The 16,940-nt window shown below is 38.3% G+C and overlaps 1 protein-coding gene across 5 annotated transcripts in view; it reads left to right on the plus strand.

Annotated features, from left to right (window-relative positions):
• LOC150103595 (CD109 antigen-like) overlaps positions 1-16,940 on the plus strand; it is a 716,838-nt gene that overhangs the window by 611,412 nt on the left and 88,486 nt on the right. The gene's annotated exons all lie outside the window — the stretch shown is intronic.

The raw sequence follows: 16,940 nt of genomic DNA on the forward strand, positions 1-16,940 counted from the left end.
TTCACACAATTGAAACACAGCCAAAACATATCATTCAAACAATAATTTGACTGGTGACAGCACAATTCAGATTCTACACAAGAATCTAAGAATAGTCTGTAATGTAGCATCGTAAAATGGACTGGTTCAAGTAATGCCTTTAGCTCATATATGGTTAACTCTTTGATTTTTAATTCTTCTGAATAGAGATAGCTTCTTTGACTAAGCACCAAGTACATTGCACCAAGTACACAAATAACAATTGGAAGAATGACGTCAGTCCGTTTAAGCCACAGCTGGCCAACTTTGATTGTTAGATCTCAATATTTAATAATTTTTTTTCCCCAGTTCTTTGCTGTTGATGTTGTTATCACTGGATACTGTAATTTCAATAATCCAAAATTGTCGATGTTCAAAAATTGTGATGTCAGGTCTATTGTATTCCAAAGATTGATCAGGTTGCATTCTAAAGTGCCAAAGAATTTTGGCTGTTTCATTTTCCAATACTGTCTCTGTATTATGTTGCCATATTTTTTTTACATACATGCTAATGAATTATTTTGGCCACTTTGGTAATGGTGGTATTTATAACATTGATGCCATATTTATGATATGGCACTGATGATGCCATATCAAATGTTACAAAAGCAAGTGTTGGAAGTGTGGGTCAGGTTAAGAGTTGAAGCAGTAGACGCAACTTTTTCAAGAGTTTAATTTTGATTTTAGTCATTTCATGAAATGTGAGGTGTACTATATATATTCATTCAATTATGTAGGTAAATTATGGATATTTAAGGCAGATGGAAGGAGGGTGTGTGTGAAGTGTGATCTGAATGAGGATTGATGAGCAATAACGTATTGGTAACTGAAGGTATTAGTAGCAAGAATGCCATGAGAAGGATGAGTGCTCATATGATAGCAAAGAGAGAGACAGTGTAAAAAGAACAGCGAAAATGTGGTAAAAAAGTTTTGAAAAAGCAAACGAGCAATCTGATGAACTTAACAATTGATGGTAGTAAGAATGACGAAATCAATATGAATGTAGTAGAAGTTGAAAAACAGAGTGTAATTAATGATAAGGTGGTGATCAGCATTGATGACGAACAAGCATGTATGGCTGATGATAAAATTGACTAAGAGCAAAATGTGGCACAAGATTTGATAGCTGAGTTTGGTTAAGATGTAGAAGTTTGAAAAACAGAGTGTAATTAATGATAAGGTGGTGATCAGCATTGATGACGAACAAGCATGTATGGCTGATGATAAAATTGACTAAGAGCAAAATGTGGCACAAGATTTGATAGCTGAGTTTGGTTAAGATGTAGAAGTTTGAAAAACAGAGTGTAATTAATGATAAGGTGGTGATCAGCATTGATGACAAACAAGCATGTATGGCTGATGATAAAATTGACTAAGAGCGAAATGTGATTTCGCTAAGAATAAGATTTGATAGCTGAGTTGGTTAAGATGAGGCAAGAGATGAAATGGATGAGAAGTGAAATTAAGAGAATTCAAGATATGTATGGAAGAGTGAAAATTATGAAAACGAATGATATCAGTTTGAAAGAGGTAACAAAAGACCTGCGAGTGGAGTTGTGTTGGTATTCAATTATTAGAGGTGTGGTAAATGAGAAGATGCACAGGGTTTGTTTTCCTGGCAGTAAAATGAATAGAGTGATTCAGGCGTTGGGTATTAGGAGTAAGTGAGCAAAGGAGTTGGTAGTGGTAGTAAAGACAAATGACTTGACTGGAAACAAGGAAAATGTAAGACTGGATATCAGAAGGTTGTTGAGAAGAATAAAAAATAATAATGTGATAGGAAAGGTAGACAGTGTGTTGTCTACCATACACTGTCTACCTTTAGACAGGTATGATAGTGATGAAATGAGGCAGAGAGCAAAAATTGTGAATGATATGCTAGGGAAATGTGTGAGGAGAAAGGTGCGCAGTTTGTTAATGTGTGGAATGAGTTTGAAAGGCAAATTGAATGATATAAGAGCGATGGGCTGCATTTGAATGGTTTTGGTGAGTCATTTGGAGAAACTACTGCTGTAAGGTAGAGAAATGGGTGCAGAGAATGAATCTGATCAATAAAGGGGCGATGTGAAAGAGCGGGAGAGTAAGGAAGAAGAGATTAAAGAAATGTTTTTGAATGAAGAAGTGGGTAACATGAGTGTAGAGAAGGTGAAAACAAGTGTGCAAGACAAACAGGGAAATGGGGAGGAGACTCAGGGTGGACAGGGGAACATAGTGTGAAAAAGGTTGATGCTCCGAGAGAATGTGAATGCATGTGTAGACAAAAAGAGAAGGTGATGACCTGATATCAAGGGAAAACAGTTGAATTTGAAGAAGGCTCTAAGCTGAATAAGAAGAAAAAGAAATATCTCAAGTTAAGTATGGAGAAATCACATCTAATAAGTGGTATCAGTGAAAAGGAATGAGCTGACATGTTAGTATTTTTGAGTGAACAAGCTCAATCAATGCAAACATTTCATTTGATTTGTTTCTTATACTTCTAGCATTTGTTCACTCAAAAATTGTTGGAATAAGTGAGATAGTTGGATGAGGATGACATCCTGACAGGAATAGAGATTGAAAGGTATGATGTATTTATCTTCAGCACTGGGGTAAGGTGATACAACACCAGTATGATGTATTTCATGAAGATAGAAAAGGTAAAAAGGGAGGGGGAGTGTTATTTCCCAAGACCTCATGCAGTCAAAGACTCATCAGGGAGGTCCTTTTATGACACACACATCTCATCATACCGTGTCTTAAACACACTCAAACTCCTTGCACTCACCACACTTTCAGGCAAGGCATTCCAATCATTCACAACTCTGCGTGAAAAAAAACCTGCCTCACACTCCTCTACTCACACCCTGTTTATACAGTTTCAAGGGATGACCTCTGGTTCTCCCCTGATCTCCCACTATTCTCTGTAGAACTTCTCCACCATTGATCTTATAACAATCCCTTACCAACTTGTAGGTCTCCATCATATCTCCCCTCTTCCTTCTCTTCACCAGACTCTGCAAATTACATCTTCTCAGTCTTTCCTCATACTCAACATTCCAGAGGTCAGAAACTACCTTAGTCAGTCGCCTTTGGACCCTTTCCAACATCTCTTCATCCTTCTGAAAACCAGGTGACCAAATCTGGACACATAGTCCATGTGTGGCCTAATCAAAGCCTTATACAATGGAACAAGAATCTCCCTACTTCTACACGTCAGTGTCCTCCTCATCATTCCCAGAAGTCTTTGTGTTGTCTTCACAATTTTGACGATGTGTCCCCTAAATTTTAGATCCTTATCCACTATCACCCCAAGATCTCTTATTTCCTCTACTTCCAACAATATATTCTCACCAAGCATAAATTCTGCATCCCATCTTTGTTTTCCAAATTTTAAAACCTTACATTTTGCAACATTGAACTCACATCCCCATTTGCTTGTCAAATCACTCAATTTATTCAAGTCTTCTTGCAAGGCCACAACATCTTCACTACTCTTTATGGTTCGTCCCAACTTTGCATCATCTGCAAACAACTGAATATCTCCATCCAAATCTTTGCCAATATCATTAATATACAAGTTAAAAAGTAATGGCCCTAAAACAGACCCCTGAGGTACTCCACTAGTGACTTTCCTTTTCCTGGAAATCGCACCCCCCCATACACAACTTGTTGATACCTATCAGATAGCCAGTCTCCAATCCAATGCACTAATCTAATATCCAACCCAATCTGCTCTAGTTTGACTGTCAACTTATCATGAGGTACTCTATCAAAAGCTTTTGTGAAATCCAAGTATATTACTGTGTATCCTTCTCCTCTGTCCAAGGAAGCAGTCACTTTATTGTAATAAGTAAGTAGATTACTAAAACATGACCTCCCTTTAGCAAATCCATGCTGTCCATCAAAGATTATACCATTGTTGTCAGCCCAACTCTGGATCGTAGTTCTCACAAGCTTCTCCAACGATTTAACCACAACACCTGACACACCGATAGGCCTATAGTTTGATGCTTGAGTTCGATCACCTCCTTTATGAAGTGGCACAATCTTGCCCTCCTTCCACTCCTTAGGGACTTGACCGAGTGCAAGACTTGTATTAAAAAATATGTCAAGACAGGTGTCAACTCCCTGGCACATTCCTTCAGAATCCGTGCCGATATATTATCAAGTCCCACAGCCTTATTTACATCTAGTTTACTCAACTTCCCAAACACCTCTTGCTCACTTACAGTCAGTCTCTCCTCCCCATCATCAACTGCGCTCAATCTCTCCATTAAGTCACATTCACAAGATTGAAAGACCTTTATAAACTGCTCATTAAGTATCTCCACCACACATTCTGCAACAGCTGTCTTTATACCATTTCCTCCAATCAATGTCATCCCTCCATAATCATTCTTTCTTTTGCTGACTACATATTGAAAGAACTCCCTAGGATTCTTTTTGGCTTCATTAGCTAACTGCTGTTCATACCTCTCCTTAGCTATTCTCACCAACCCTCCTTGCCTGGTCTTTTTAGACCTCATGAAATTGGTTACTTCCACTTCTCTTATGCTGCCTCCACAATGCTCTTTTTCTCTGTATCGCATGCTTAATCCCTATATTCATCCATCTCACACCTACCTTATTTAACCTTCTCACCCATGGAATACATTTAGACATTGCATCTACTAAATAGTTTCTGAAAATTCCCTAAGCTGCATTGGTTTCTTTTCCAGCTAATGCTACACCTGCAAACTGTCTCCTGAGCTCTTCATAATGTCCATAAAAAGTATAGATACAAGAGGGGAAATAGTGGCAGTGGTTTTTAGGCCATATAGTGTGAGATAGAGGTGAATAGAATGAAATACTTCATTGGATGTGCTGTAGACCTGCTGATGTGGATGGTAGTGACTGTGAAATGTATAATCAAATTAGCTAAGCAAATAAGAAGAGGGTGATCATTATGGACAATTTTAATTATGGCAATAAAGACTGAATAATGAGAGAGCAACTGGCAAAGAAAATGGTTTCTCGAATTTTTGAGGGACGACTACCTCAGGCAGTATGTAACTGAGGGCATGAGGATTGAGGGAGGGTGTTGGATTTCATCTTCCCATTAGAAGATGTTATTATAAATAAGGCATCAAATCTCCCTCCAGTTGGTGAGAGTGACTATGAAGTGATTACCTGAGTGGTTGTCAGCAGTGTCAGGACCTCTGTGAGAAAAGGGTATATCTGGAACTACAAGTCTGATTCTACATATACCCTTTTCTTACACTGCTGGCAACCACTCAAGTAATCACTTCATGGTCACTCTCATCAACTGGAGGGAGATTTGATGCCTTATTTATAATAACATCCTCTGATGAGATGATGAAATTCAAGACCATCAATCCTCGTTTGCCCTTAGTTACATACTGCTGAGGTAGTTGTCCCTCAAAAATTTGAGAAACCATTTTCTTTAATTGCAGTTGCTATCAACTCCTCTTTCCATGCTACCTCATCCTGTCTTCTGAGCTTCTCATTCCACACATTAATAGAGACTGAATAATGAGATAGCAACTGGAATTAAAGAAAATGGTTTCTCAAATTTTTGATGGACAACTACCTCAGGCAGTATGTAACTGAGGGCAAACGAGGATTGAGAGTCTTGGATTTCATCATCTCATCAGAGGATGTTATTATAAATAAGGCATCAAATCTCCCTCCAGTTGATGAGAGTGACCATGAAGTGATTACTTGAGTGGTTGCCAGCAGTGTAAGAAAAGGGGTATATGTAGAATCAGCCTTGTAGTTTCACATATACCCTTTTCTTACAGAGGTCCTGACACTGCTGGCAACCACTCAGGTAATCACTTCATGGTCACTCTCATCAACTAGAGGGAGATTTGATGCCTTATTTATAATAACATCCTCTAATGGGATGATGAAATCCAAGATCCTCAATCCTCATGTGCTCTCAGTTACATACTGCCTGAAGTAGTCGTCCCTCAAAAATTCGAGAAACCATTTTCTTTAATTCCAGTTGCTATCTCATTTTTCAGTCTCTATTAATGTGTGGAATGAGAAGCTCAGAAGACAGCTTGCAGGTAGCATGGAATGAGGAGTTGGTTGGAAAGGGGATCAATGCTACTTGGGTGATATTCAAGAACTATCTAGTAGAAGCAATGTCTAAATGTATTCCATGGGCCAAGCAGTTAAATATGGTAAGTGTGAAATGGATGAATGATGAGATTAAGCATGTGATACAGAGGGAAGAGGCATTATGGAGGAAACATAAGTGGTAATAATCTGGGTAATTGAGCAAACTTGATGTTAATAAGGCTGTAGGACCTGATAATATATCACCATGTATTTTGAAGGAATGTGCTAGGGAGTTGATATCTGCCTTGACATATTTGTTTAATATGAGTCTTGCATTGGGTCAATTTCCAAAGGTCAATTTCCAAAGGAGTAGAAAGAGGGCAGGATTGTGCTGCTTCATAAGGGTGACAGAATTTAAGCATCAAATTATAGGTCAAATTGTGTGTCAGGTGTTGTGGTTCAAGTGTTGGAAAGACCAGTAAGAATCAGGATCCAAACTGGATTGACAACAGTAGTATTATCTTTGATGGACACATGGATTTGCTAAAGGGAGGTCATGTTTTAGTAATTTACTTACTTATTACAATAAGGTGACAGCAGCGCTCGATGTGAAAGATGGATGCACAGTAGTATACTTACGCTTTGCAAAGGCTTTTGATAGATTACAACATAAGCTGATAGTCAAACTAGAGCAGATGGGGTTGGATATTAGACTAGTGCATTGGATTGTAGATTGACTGTCTGATAAGTATCAACAAGTTGTGTATGGGGGGAGCAATATCCCAGAAGAGGAAAGTCATTAGTGATGTGCTTCACGGGTCTATTTTAGGGCCATTGCTGTTTAGCCTGCATGTTATGATATTAGGCAAGATTTGGATGGGGATATTCAGTTACTTGCAGATGATACAAAGTTGGGATGAAGTATGAGGGGAAGAGTAGATGTTCTGGTCTTACAGGCAGACTTGAATAGATTGAGTGTGGTTATTTTAGCGAGGTTTCCCGTTCAATGTTACAAAATGTAAAGTTTTAAAATTTGGGAAGCAAAGATGGGATGTAGAATTTTTGGTTGGTGAGGATATATTGATGGAGCTGGAGGAAATAAGAGATCTTGGGGTGATGGTGGATAACAATCTAAAATTTAGAGGACACATTGCCAAAATTGTGAGGACAACACAATTCTGGAAAGGATGCATAAGACACTGACTTGTAGAAGTAAGGAGATTCTTGTTCCATTGTTTAAGGCCTTGATTAGGCCACATATGGACTACTTGCACAGATTTGATCACCAGCTTTTCAAAAGGATGAAGAGATGTTGGAAAGGGTCCAGAGAAAATTGACTAAGGTAGTTTCTGATCTCTGGAATGTTGAATATGAGGAAAAGTTGATCAGAAGCAATTTACAGTCTGGTGGATAGGAAGAAGAGAGGTGATATGATAGAGACGTACAAATTGGTAAGGGGTTCTTATAGGATCAATGTTGAAGAGGTTTTTCATAAATGGTGGGAGAACAAGAGGTCCTCCATTGAAGCTATATAAGGAGGGTGTGAACAAGGGAGTGAGAAGCAGGTTTTTTGCATGCAGAGTTGTGAATGATTGAATGCATGCATTGCCTGAGAACATGGTGTCTGCAGAGATTTTTTTGGTGTGTAAGGCATGGTATGATTTATTTATTTAGCATTTGGCTAAGAAAAATACATGCATATGCCACCACACATACACAAAAAGGATGTACAAGACAATAAAATGCATGAAAAATGTATTAGGCCACACATGGACTATTGTGCCCAGATTTGGTTACCTGGTTTTCAGAAGGATGAAGAGATGTTGGAAAGAGTCCAAAGTCGACTGACTAAGGTAGTTTCTGACCTCTGGAATGTTGAGTATGAGGAAAGATTGAGAAGATGTAATTTGCAGAGTCTGGTGGACAGGAGGAAGAGGGGAGATATGATAGAGACCTACAAGTTGGTAAGGGGTTGTTATAGGATCAATGCTGGAGAAGTTCTACAGAAAATAGTGGGAGATTGGGGGAGAACCAGAAGTCATCCCTGGAAACTGTATAAAGAGGGTGTGAGTAGGGGAGTGAGAGGCAGTTTTTTTTTGTGCAGAGTTGTAAATGATTGGAATGCCTTGCCTGAGAGTGTGGTGTCTGCAAGGAGTTTGAGTGTGTTCAAGACAAGATATGATGATATGTGTGTGTGTGTGATAAAAGAACCTCCCAGATGAGTCTTTGACTCCATGAGGTCTTGGGGTAATAATAATAATAATAATAAAAGAATACAATAGTGTGAAGTGACACTATGGTCATATATACATATAAAAATATACAAATAATCATAAAATTAAAATTGAATGTCTAAGTTCGACAGCCAATGAACAGCATCTACACAGGTCCCGTGTAGGCTCTGTGAGGACACTCAAACATGATATGTTGTATAGTTTGGTTATCCTCACCACAGTCACAAGATCAGTTTGGTCTTATTTCCCAGGTAAAGAAGGAAGCTCTACACCTACCATGGTTGGTGCAAGTCCTATTTAGGGAGGTCCATATTTTTCGATATAGGTCGAACCCTGATGGAGGGCTGTTTGGGTTAAAGACAGTCTGCCAGATTACTCGGGCTTGGAAAGTCCATTCCATCTGCCTTTCTGCATCATAGCCCTCAGTGACAAGTCATTGAGCCATTATAATAGGTGGGTGTCTTGACTTGAGCTTCTGTGATGTAAAGCTGTCAATATCAGAGTGAATAGGAAGCAGTGGAGTCCGGCAAATTTTGTTATATTCACAAATCAGGTTGTTTTGCCGTCGTAATTGTGGCAGTTGTATGTGGCTCAGAACTATGATGGAGTGGTCTTTATTGTTTCAGAAATGATATACATTGTCTGATTCAGGATGGTATCAATTAATTTAATGTATGCACTGTTCAGCCAGACAGCTTAGCAGTATTCAGCAGTTGAGTAAATGAGACCCAGAGCAGATGTCCTTAGTGTGGAGCACAAGCTCCCCCAGCAGGTTGTTCTGGCAAGTTTATGCAATATGTTATTTCTAGTGCTGAGTTTGGCAGGAATATTGGAGAGATGTCTATTAAAGGAGAGGGTTCTGTCTAGGGTTATGCCCAGATACTTTGGATTAAAATTGTGTGGTAGTATTTTCCCATTTAGTGGCACTCTCAAGATGTCACGTACCATGCCATTATTCAAATAGAAACAACGTGTTTCATTCTTGGTAATGCTTGAAATAAGACACTACTTCTCAAAGAAGTGGTTTAGCTCCTCTAGGACACTAGTTAGTATGTGCTTTATAGTACAGAAATTCTGATGTTGGGATGTGATGCATAGATCATCAGCATATGCAAATTTTCTAGATGTTGTCCTTGGAAGATCCGAAATATACAAATTGAATAGAAGAGAGGCCAGAACTGACCCTTGTGGGAGTCCATTGTTAAGGGTTCTTGGCTTGCTCATATCATCATCATTTATAACTACCTGTATTGTTCTATAAGACAGAATAGCATTAATCAGATGGATCATTTTTATACATTTCAGTGTTTTAAGGAGCTTGTAGATCATGCCATTCCTCCATAGTGTCATATGTGGCTCTCAGGTCTATAAAGACTGCACCAGTTTTGAGGCATTTTTCGAAACCAGATTCTATATGAGTCATTAGGGCCAGAACTTGATCTTCACAGTTGCACCCAGGCCTGAAATTGGTCTGTTCATGAGGGAGAGTGTCAATAATAATAGAAGTAATTCTATTGTAAATAAGTCATTCTAATAGCTTAAGACAGACACTGAGTAGTGCTATAGGTTTCAGGTTTATCAATGGACTTTCCAGGTTTCATGATGTTTGTTATCTTTGATTTTTTAAATTCTGCTGGTAATCTGCCACTCTAGAATATTAGAAAAGAATTTTGTCAGCCATACCATTGTATTTAGTCCAGAGTTTTTTAAAAATTCAGGGTGAATATTATCAAATCCAGATGCTTTACAAGGTTTCCTGGAGTGCAGCAAGAAGTTCTTTGGTGAATGGATTGAATAGATCAGTGACTTCAGAACAACCTTCTTTATGTCTGGTCAGTTCCTTCCTAATTATTTTAGTGTGTTTTTTCTGATTTTTATCTCTGGACAGATTCACTATCCGATTGGCACTAACAGCAGCTTTCACTCAGGAGCGATGCACTTACACAATTACCACCCAACTTTCTAAGGAGGCTCCATGCCTTCCTACCTGAATGTTTAAAGTTTAGCCTTTTGATAGTGTCAGTCCATTTGTTCTTTCTAGCTTCATTTAAGCTGTCGATAAGATCATCTGTGACATCTGCATGTTCGCTATTCAGAAAGTCGTTATAAAGTGCTTCGCTGGTTTTTGCTCCAGCCAGATATGTATTGTTTTATAGCACCTCTAGGGATGTGTTTTTTGGTTGTAGAAATTACTATTTTCATAAATCCTTGGTAGTTACAAGGTTGTGGTGGAATCCAGCAGATATTTTTATCTAGTTTGGATGAGACGCTGTTCCAGTTTGCCTTGGTGTAGTTTCAGTAATTGGGATTTTTGAGCCCATCTCAATGAAGACAGGACGGTGTTAACTGTGTGGGAATCTTCCTAAAACGCGATGGCTGGTCGGCACTGGAAGACCCCTTTGATTGGTTGTAACAAAACATAAGTCAGGATCAGTGTCACTGTTCCATCTAGCTGAGTTAAAAGTGCAATTATTCTTGGGATCGAAAATCAACTGAATGTTGTTTGCCTCTACACACTCAGCTAGCTTGGCACCGTTTGCATCAGTTTCTCTATAACCCCCATTGAGTATAATGACTGTTAAATTCTCCAGTATAAACAGCAGGGTGCATTAAGGCGGGCAAAACTTCATCAAGCCAGCTCGTAGATGGTGGCTTGTAGACATTAATTATTTTTAGGTCGTTAACTTCTATAATAATGGGAGATATGTTTGAAATGTTGCTAGCAGAAATGAAACGGACCTTATTAACAAATTTTGGGCATAGGTGGCTACTCCGTACATATGATGATATGTTGCTCCTATAAGATTGAAATCTGGAATGGAGCCACTTTCTTGCCAACTCATTGCCATGCAAGCAATGAGTTGCGACTCATTGCTTACATGGGTTTCTTGTAATGATGGCAAAGTCAGTTCTGTTGTCATTAAGAAGACCAGTAAGACATTCACTCTTAGCCCTGCTGATACTTTCTGTATTCAGCTGGCAGACTCTGAGCAGTTGTCCAAGGTACCGAGTCTTAGGGCACTTCTGGTTGACAGGATGAGTCCTAGTTTCCATCATTGTAACCTGATAAGCTGTTTGCATATGCATGTACACTAATCCAGGAGATCATAAGATAGTCTGGATGGCCAAGTTGTTCTAGCTCTTTAATGTTACCCAGGATGGACCATGTGGAGGTGAACTGGAGTTGCACCCCCATGGTATGATGAGCTTTGTATATGACAAATGGGACCTCCTAGATGAGTCTTTGATTCCATAGGGTCTTAGGATAATAATATTAATAATAATAATAAGTGAAAATGTGCATGAAAATGTTTGTGACAGTGCATCAGATGATAGGATAGAGAGAGAGAGAGAAAGAGAGAGTAAAAGTGGCACAATTGTGAGAGAGAGAGAGAGAAAGAGAGAATGAAAGTAAAAGTGAGAGAGTTAAGATAAAAAGAATAGTAGTATGATAGATGTGAAGAATGAAGAGTTGGCCATAATCCTTCCTTATACATATATTAGGCCCTAGTGGCCATTACGTTCATATTATGCATGGACTATTACGATTTTCAACCACAACCCGTGGACGAGATGGTTAGCCCTATGCCTCTTGGTGTGTCCTATGTCTATAGATGTGTGTGTTCATGGGGCCGGTTTGCCTGTTCTGGGGAATGAAAAACCTGAGTTTCCAGGTAAACCCCCCCCCCCCTACCTCCATATGAGACCAGCTAACAAACCTGTAGTCGAAAGAGACCAGATAAAAGTTTCTGATGTCTTGGACGGGAACCGAACCTCGGTTTTCCGACCAAAGGGCTTCATCTATACCGACTGAGCTACAGAGGCTCTGGCAACAGAAACAGTCCTAAGAGAATAAAAGAAGAAAAAAAAATAGTTGGACCTTCCTAATGCCAATAGTCGGACTTTCCTGAGCTACAGAGGCTCTGGCCACAGTAAAGGAAATGTTTATGCTATATAGGATGAAGCATGAGCTAGAGCAAATTTCCAAAGGAGCTGACAGTACACTTCACTTGGTTGTTCAACAACAGTTTGGCAACAGGAACAGTCCTAGGAGAATGAACGAAGAAAAAATAGTTGGACTTTCCTAATGCCAGTCGGACTTTCCTGATGAAGTTCAGGAAATGTGATAACATTTCCTGAACTTGTTCTTATATACACAGTTTCGTAGGTCTGATGTCATTGGAGGTACCTTCCACTAGATCTTTTCAGTTCTTTCCTCATGTCCTCTGAAATGGACCATGTACGAGTGCAAATCAGTATAAAGCACTAATAAGGCTACAACTGGATTTCTGTAAACAGATGTGGTGACCTGTATATCTAAATGACAAAAAAAAGAGAGTGCAGATTTAATTGACTAGCACTGTCTCAGGATGAGAAAGTATTAGGACAGATTAAGTGAAAGTCAGAAGAAGAAATTGACAAGTTGGCAGGAGGAGCTCAGATTAATATAGGGGAAATATTACATAAGGTGAGAAGACTTAAACTCATCTCTGGAATGTGTAAGGATCATATGCGTCAAGGAATTAAAAATTATATATATATATATATATATACTAGAGGGGCTCTCCCCCCCAGTGCCTACGGTATCCCCCCCCCCGAGTTCTGAGCTGGTAAGCCAAAAAACATGACATAAAAACGTTTCAAACTTCGGCTTATCTTTTTATATATATATGTATATATGGGAACAACATGGGTTTGAACTGTGCAGGTTCACTTATATGCAGATTTTTTTCAATAAATATATTAAAAATTTTTTGGAGATTTGTTCAATTTGAAAAAATTCGCAGATGAATTGCATAGCTTAGAAATATTGAAAAAGTTAAGAAATAGTTAGGTATGTCATGAATGCATAAAATATATGTTTATACTAGTCTATTTTTGCATTGATTTGCTTGTTTCTACACACTGATGATGTACTGTTATTTTCAGTATGAAATATTTGTACTTTCATTTCATTAAAGTTAATTACTGTGATTATCATATAATTTATTGTTTATAGTCATGCCACAGGTACCTTTAAAGATTAGACTAGTCTATTTTATCATTTACTACCATAAATATACACAAATCTATTATAAAAAGTTAAAATTTATCAAAACTTAATCACACAAACACTTACAGATCTTATATGGTGCTATTTGCAGTCGAGAGAAATGTAAACAAACGTAAAGATGCAGTATTAAATCATAACTCTATAAAATTTACTTTTATTAATCAATTAATTAAATTTAACTTATTAATTAGTATAAAATAAAAAATTTATAACAATTCATTCATTAGTGTATCAGCTAGGCTACCGTTAACCAATCATATTCATTACACAAAATTATTATTATTATCCAGGCCTCCATGGAGTCAAAAGACTTATCATGGGAGGTCGTTTCTAGGAAATACAAAGACTATCATACCACTCCTTGAACCCATTAACTGTCCCCACTCTGACCACTCTCTCAGGCAATGCATTCCAAGGTTCACCCTCCACGCAAAGAAACCACTCCTCACGCTCTTGCGCACAGCCTCCTTTTGTAACTTCCAGAGATGGCCCCTTGTCATCGCTCCTTCCCGCCATTCCACCAAAATGAAAGAACTCTTCAATGTCTACCCTGTAACTGCCCCGCAACGGCTTAAGTCTCAATCATATCACCTCTCCTTCTTCTATCCACCAAACTCTACAGTCCACATTCCCTCAGTCGATCCTCATGACTCATATTGTACAGTCCTGAAACCATCTTTGTTATCTGCCTCTGTATCCCTTCCACAGTCAATTTATCCCCTTCAAATCCTGGAGACCAAATCTGAGAACAATAGTCTAAGTGTGGTCTGATCAGGGTCTTATACAACGGAATGATAACTCTTTTATCTCTGCAGATCAGCAATCCTCTGAGTTACCCTCACTACCTTTGCAATATGCTCCCTGAATTTCAGTTTTATATCGATCATCAACCCCAGATCTCTTGTCTTCCCTACCTCCTCCAGTACAGCTCCTCCAATCGAGTATGCATCCTCCCATCAATGGACCCCAAACCTCATTTTGCTGCATTGAACCGATAACCCCATTTATTTGCCCATCTGTCTAGTTTATTCAAATCCTCTTGCAGGGCTGCCATATCTGCACTATTACTGATAACCCTTCTCAACTTCACATCATCTGCAAACAACTGAATGTCCGCTTGCAATCCATTGACAATATCATTGATATAAAGATAGAACAATACAGGTCTCAGTACTGAGCCCTGTGGAACCCTACTTGCAACCTTCTGCTTCCTTGGTATTGACCCATCATCTCTGATACCTATCAGTCAGCCAATCCTGAATCCATTTGACTAACCCGACATTTAAACCCATGTGCCTCAACTTAAATATCAGCTTATCATGTGGCACCCTGTCAAACACCTTTGCAAAATCCAAAAAAATGGCAGTATATGCCTTTCTCTCATCAACTGCTCTTGTCACTTTATTATAAAAGACAATCATATTACTAAAGCAAGTGGGCCGTTTAACAAATCCATGTTGATTCTTACAGATAACATTACCCTCATCTGCCCAACTCTGTATATAGTCCCTCACTAATTTCTCCAAGACCTTAACAACTACTGATGACACACAAACAGGCCTATAATAGACACTTCCAGTCTGCTACCGCCCTTATACAGCGGCACTATCTTACTTTCCTTCCATTCCCTGGGTACCTTTCCTTCAGTCAGACTTTTATTGAAAATAAAAGTCTGGCTGAAGGAAATTGTATCTGTAAATAAACATGAATTTCTTTTTCACATTATCTTTTCATTTTTGATGTCTGGTGTTAGCTAGACATCAAAAATAACATCTATAACATATAACATCTACAGTGCTTTGTATCGTATAAGACAATATTGATGTAGGTACTGACAGACAGACGATTCATATTGTAAACTTATGATATCGATAAATACAGTATAGGTACTATAAATGTATTTTCTCTTCCTTATGATTTTCTTAATAGCATTTTCTTTTCTCTAGCTTATTTATCATAAGAATACAGTATATTATTATTATTATTATTATTATTATTATTATTATTATTATTATTAGTCCACGCTGTAAGCCTAGTGGCTGTGCGCTTCACAACCATATGCCTGGGGAAGGAGTGTCCTAGGTGTGATTCCCGTCGGTGATGTGAGGAGCTGATGGATCTTCCTCAGACATAGCCAAGTTAGCTGGTCTTGGACGTGGACAGTAGGGTTTTTTCCCCCAGTTTATCCTGGGGTTTTTCATCCCACAAAGCAGGCAAACTGGCCTTGAGAACTCAACACTACAGAACATAGGATACACCGAGGCGTAGGGCTGACCACCTTATCCTGTGAACGGTTTGAGGTCAGATGATTAACAAACCCTCGACAATGGCAAGGTAAAAGAGGGTAAAAGGAAGATAAGATTATTATTACCCCAAAACCTCATGGAGTCAAAGACTCATCTGGGAGGTCCTTTTATCACACACACAGCTCATCATACTGTGTCTTAAACACACTCAAACTCCTTGCAGACACCACAATATGTGTTATATAACATACTTTGTATGTTGTATAATACATATATAATATAATATATATGTATTATATATATTATATTATATATAATACATATAACATACAAAGTATGTGTTAATTGACTGTTTATGTTAGTGGTAAGGCTTCCAGTCGACAGTAGGCTATTAGTAGTTACGTATATATACACACACACACACACACACACACACACACACACACACACACACACACACACACACACACACACACACACACATACAGTTGATCAGTTCAATTCTTTTTAAAAATATATATACATATATATATATATATATATTTTTTTTTTTTTTTTTGCATAATGAGTGGTAACGGAGTGGAATTCATTGCTTGACTGGGTGGTGAATTTCTCAGTGCTGAATGCATTCAAGGCTTAGCATGAAGAATGCTATGATAAGTTTCCACTTGAGAGATATGTCGTTGAAATAAAAAAAAAGAGAAAAAAAAGATTGTTTGGAGTCTCTACTTTATTTTCATACACATTTTTCAAAATAATATTCCTGTTTAGATATTATTTTCCTGAAAATTTTTTCATGTAACTCCTCTAAATTGATATCTCTTAAGCTTATTTTTCCTATTTTCTAAAGGAGTATCCCTGTATTAAATCATTGGCTTTTTTGTTGGAAGTTTTTCCACTTAATTATACTATACATTAAAGATACCAAGAAATTTTTGGAAGTTTTTTTTCCTCTGGATTACTCTGGATTTAGAGAAAGATGTTGGAAGTTTTTTTTCTACTCGGTTAGACTATAATAATAGTTTAATCCCCTATCCAAGTGTATGCAAAAAAAGTCTGCACCTGAAGTATCTTAAGGACCGAGGCTACTCATCTTTCTCTAAATCCAGAGTAATTTAATGATAAGGTGAAACACCTTTTGGCAACGTGTAGGTGAATATGACTTGTCCTTTGCTTCCACCTTGGTATCACCACCTCTGGGTCTGGCTAACACTGACGAGACCTCAATAAAGGTCGAAACCGGTCTAGGTAGTGGCCCTTCCCTTGGTGAATAACATTGTACATGTCTGCAGGGAGATGTGCTTTTCATTGTGGGAGATACCTTTGCCACGAGTTGCCTCAGTC

Source organism: Typopeltis vanoorti, chromosome 9, assembly GCF_054136105.1.
Source record: "Typopeltis vanoorti isolate ZY-2024b chromosome 9, IOZ_Tvanoo_1.0, whole genome shotgun sequence".
Lineage (NCBI taxonomy): Eukaryota > Metazoa > Arthropoda > Arachnida > Uropygi > Thelyphonidae > Typopeltis > Typopeltis vanoorti.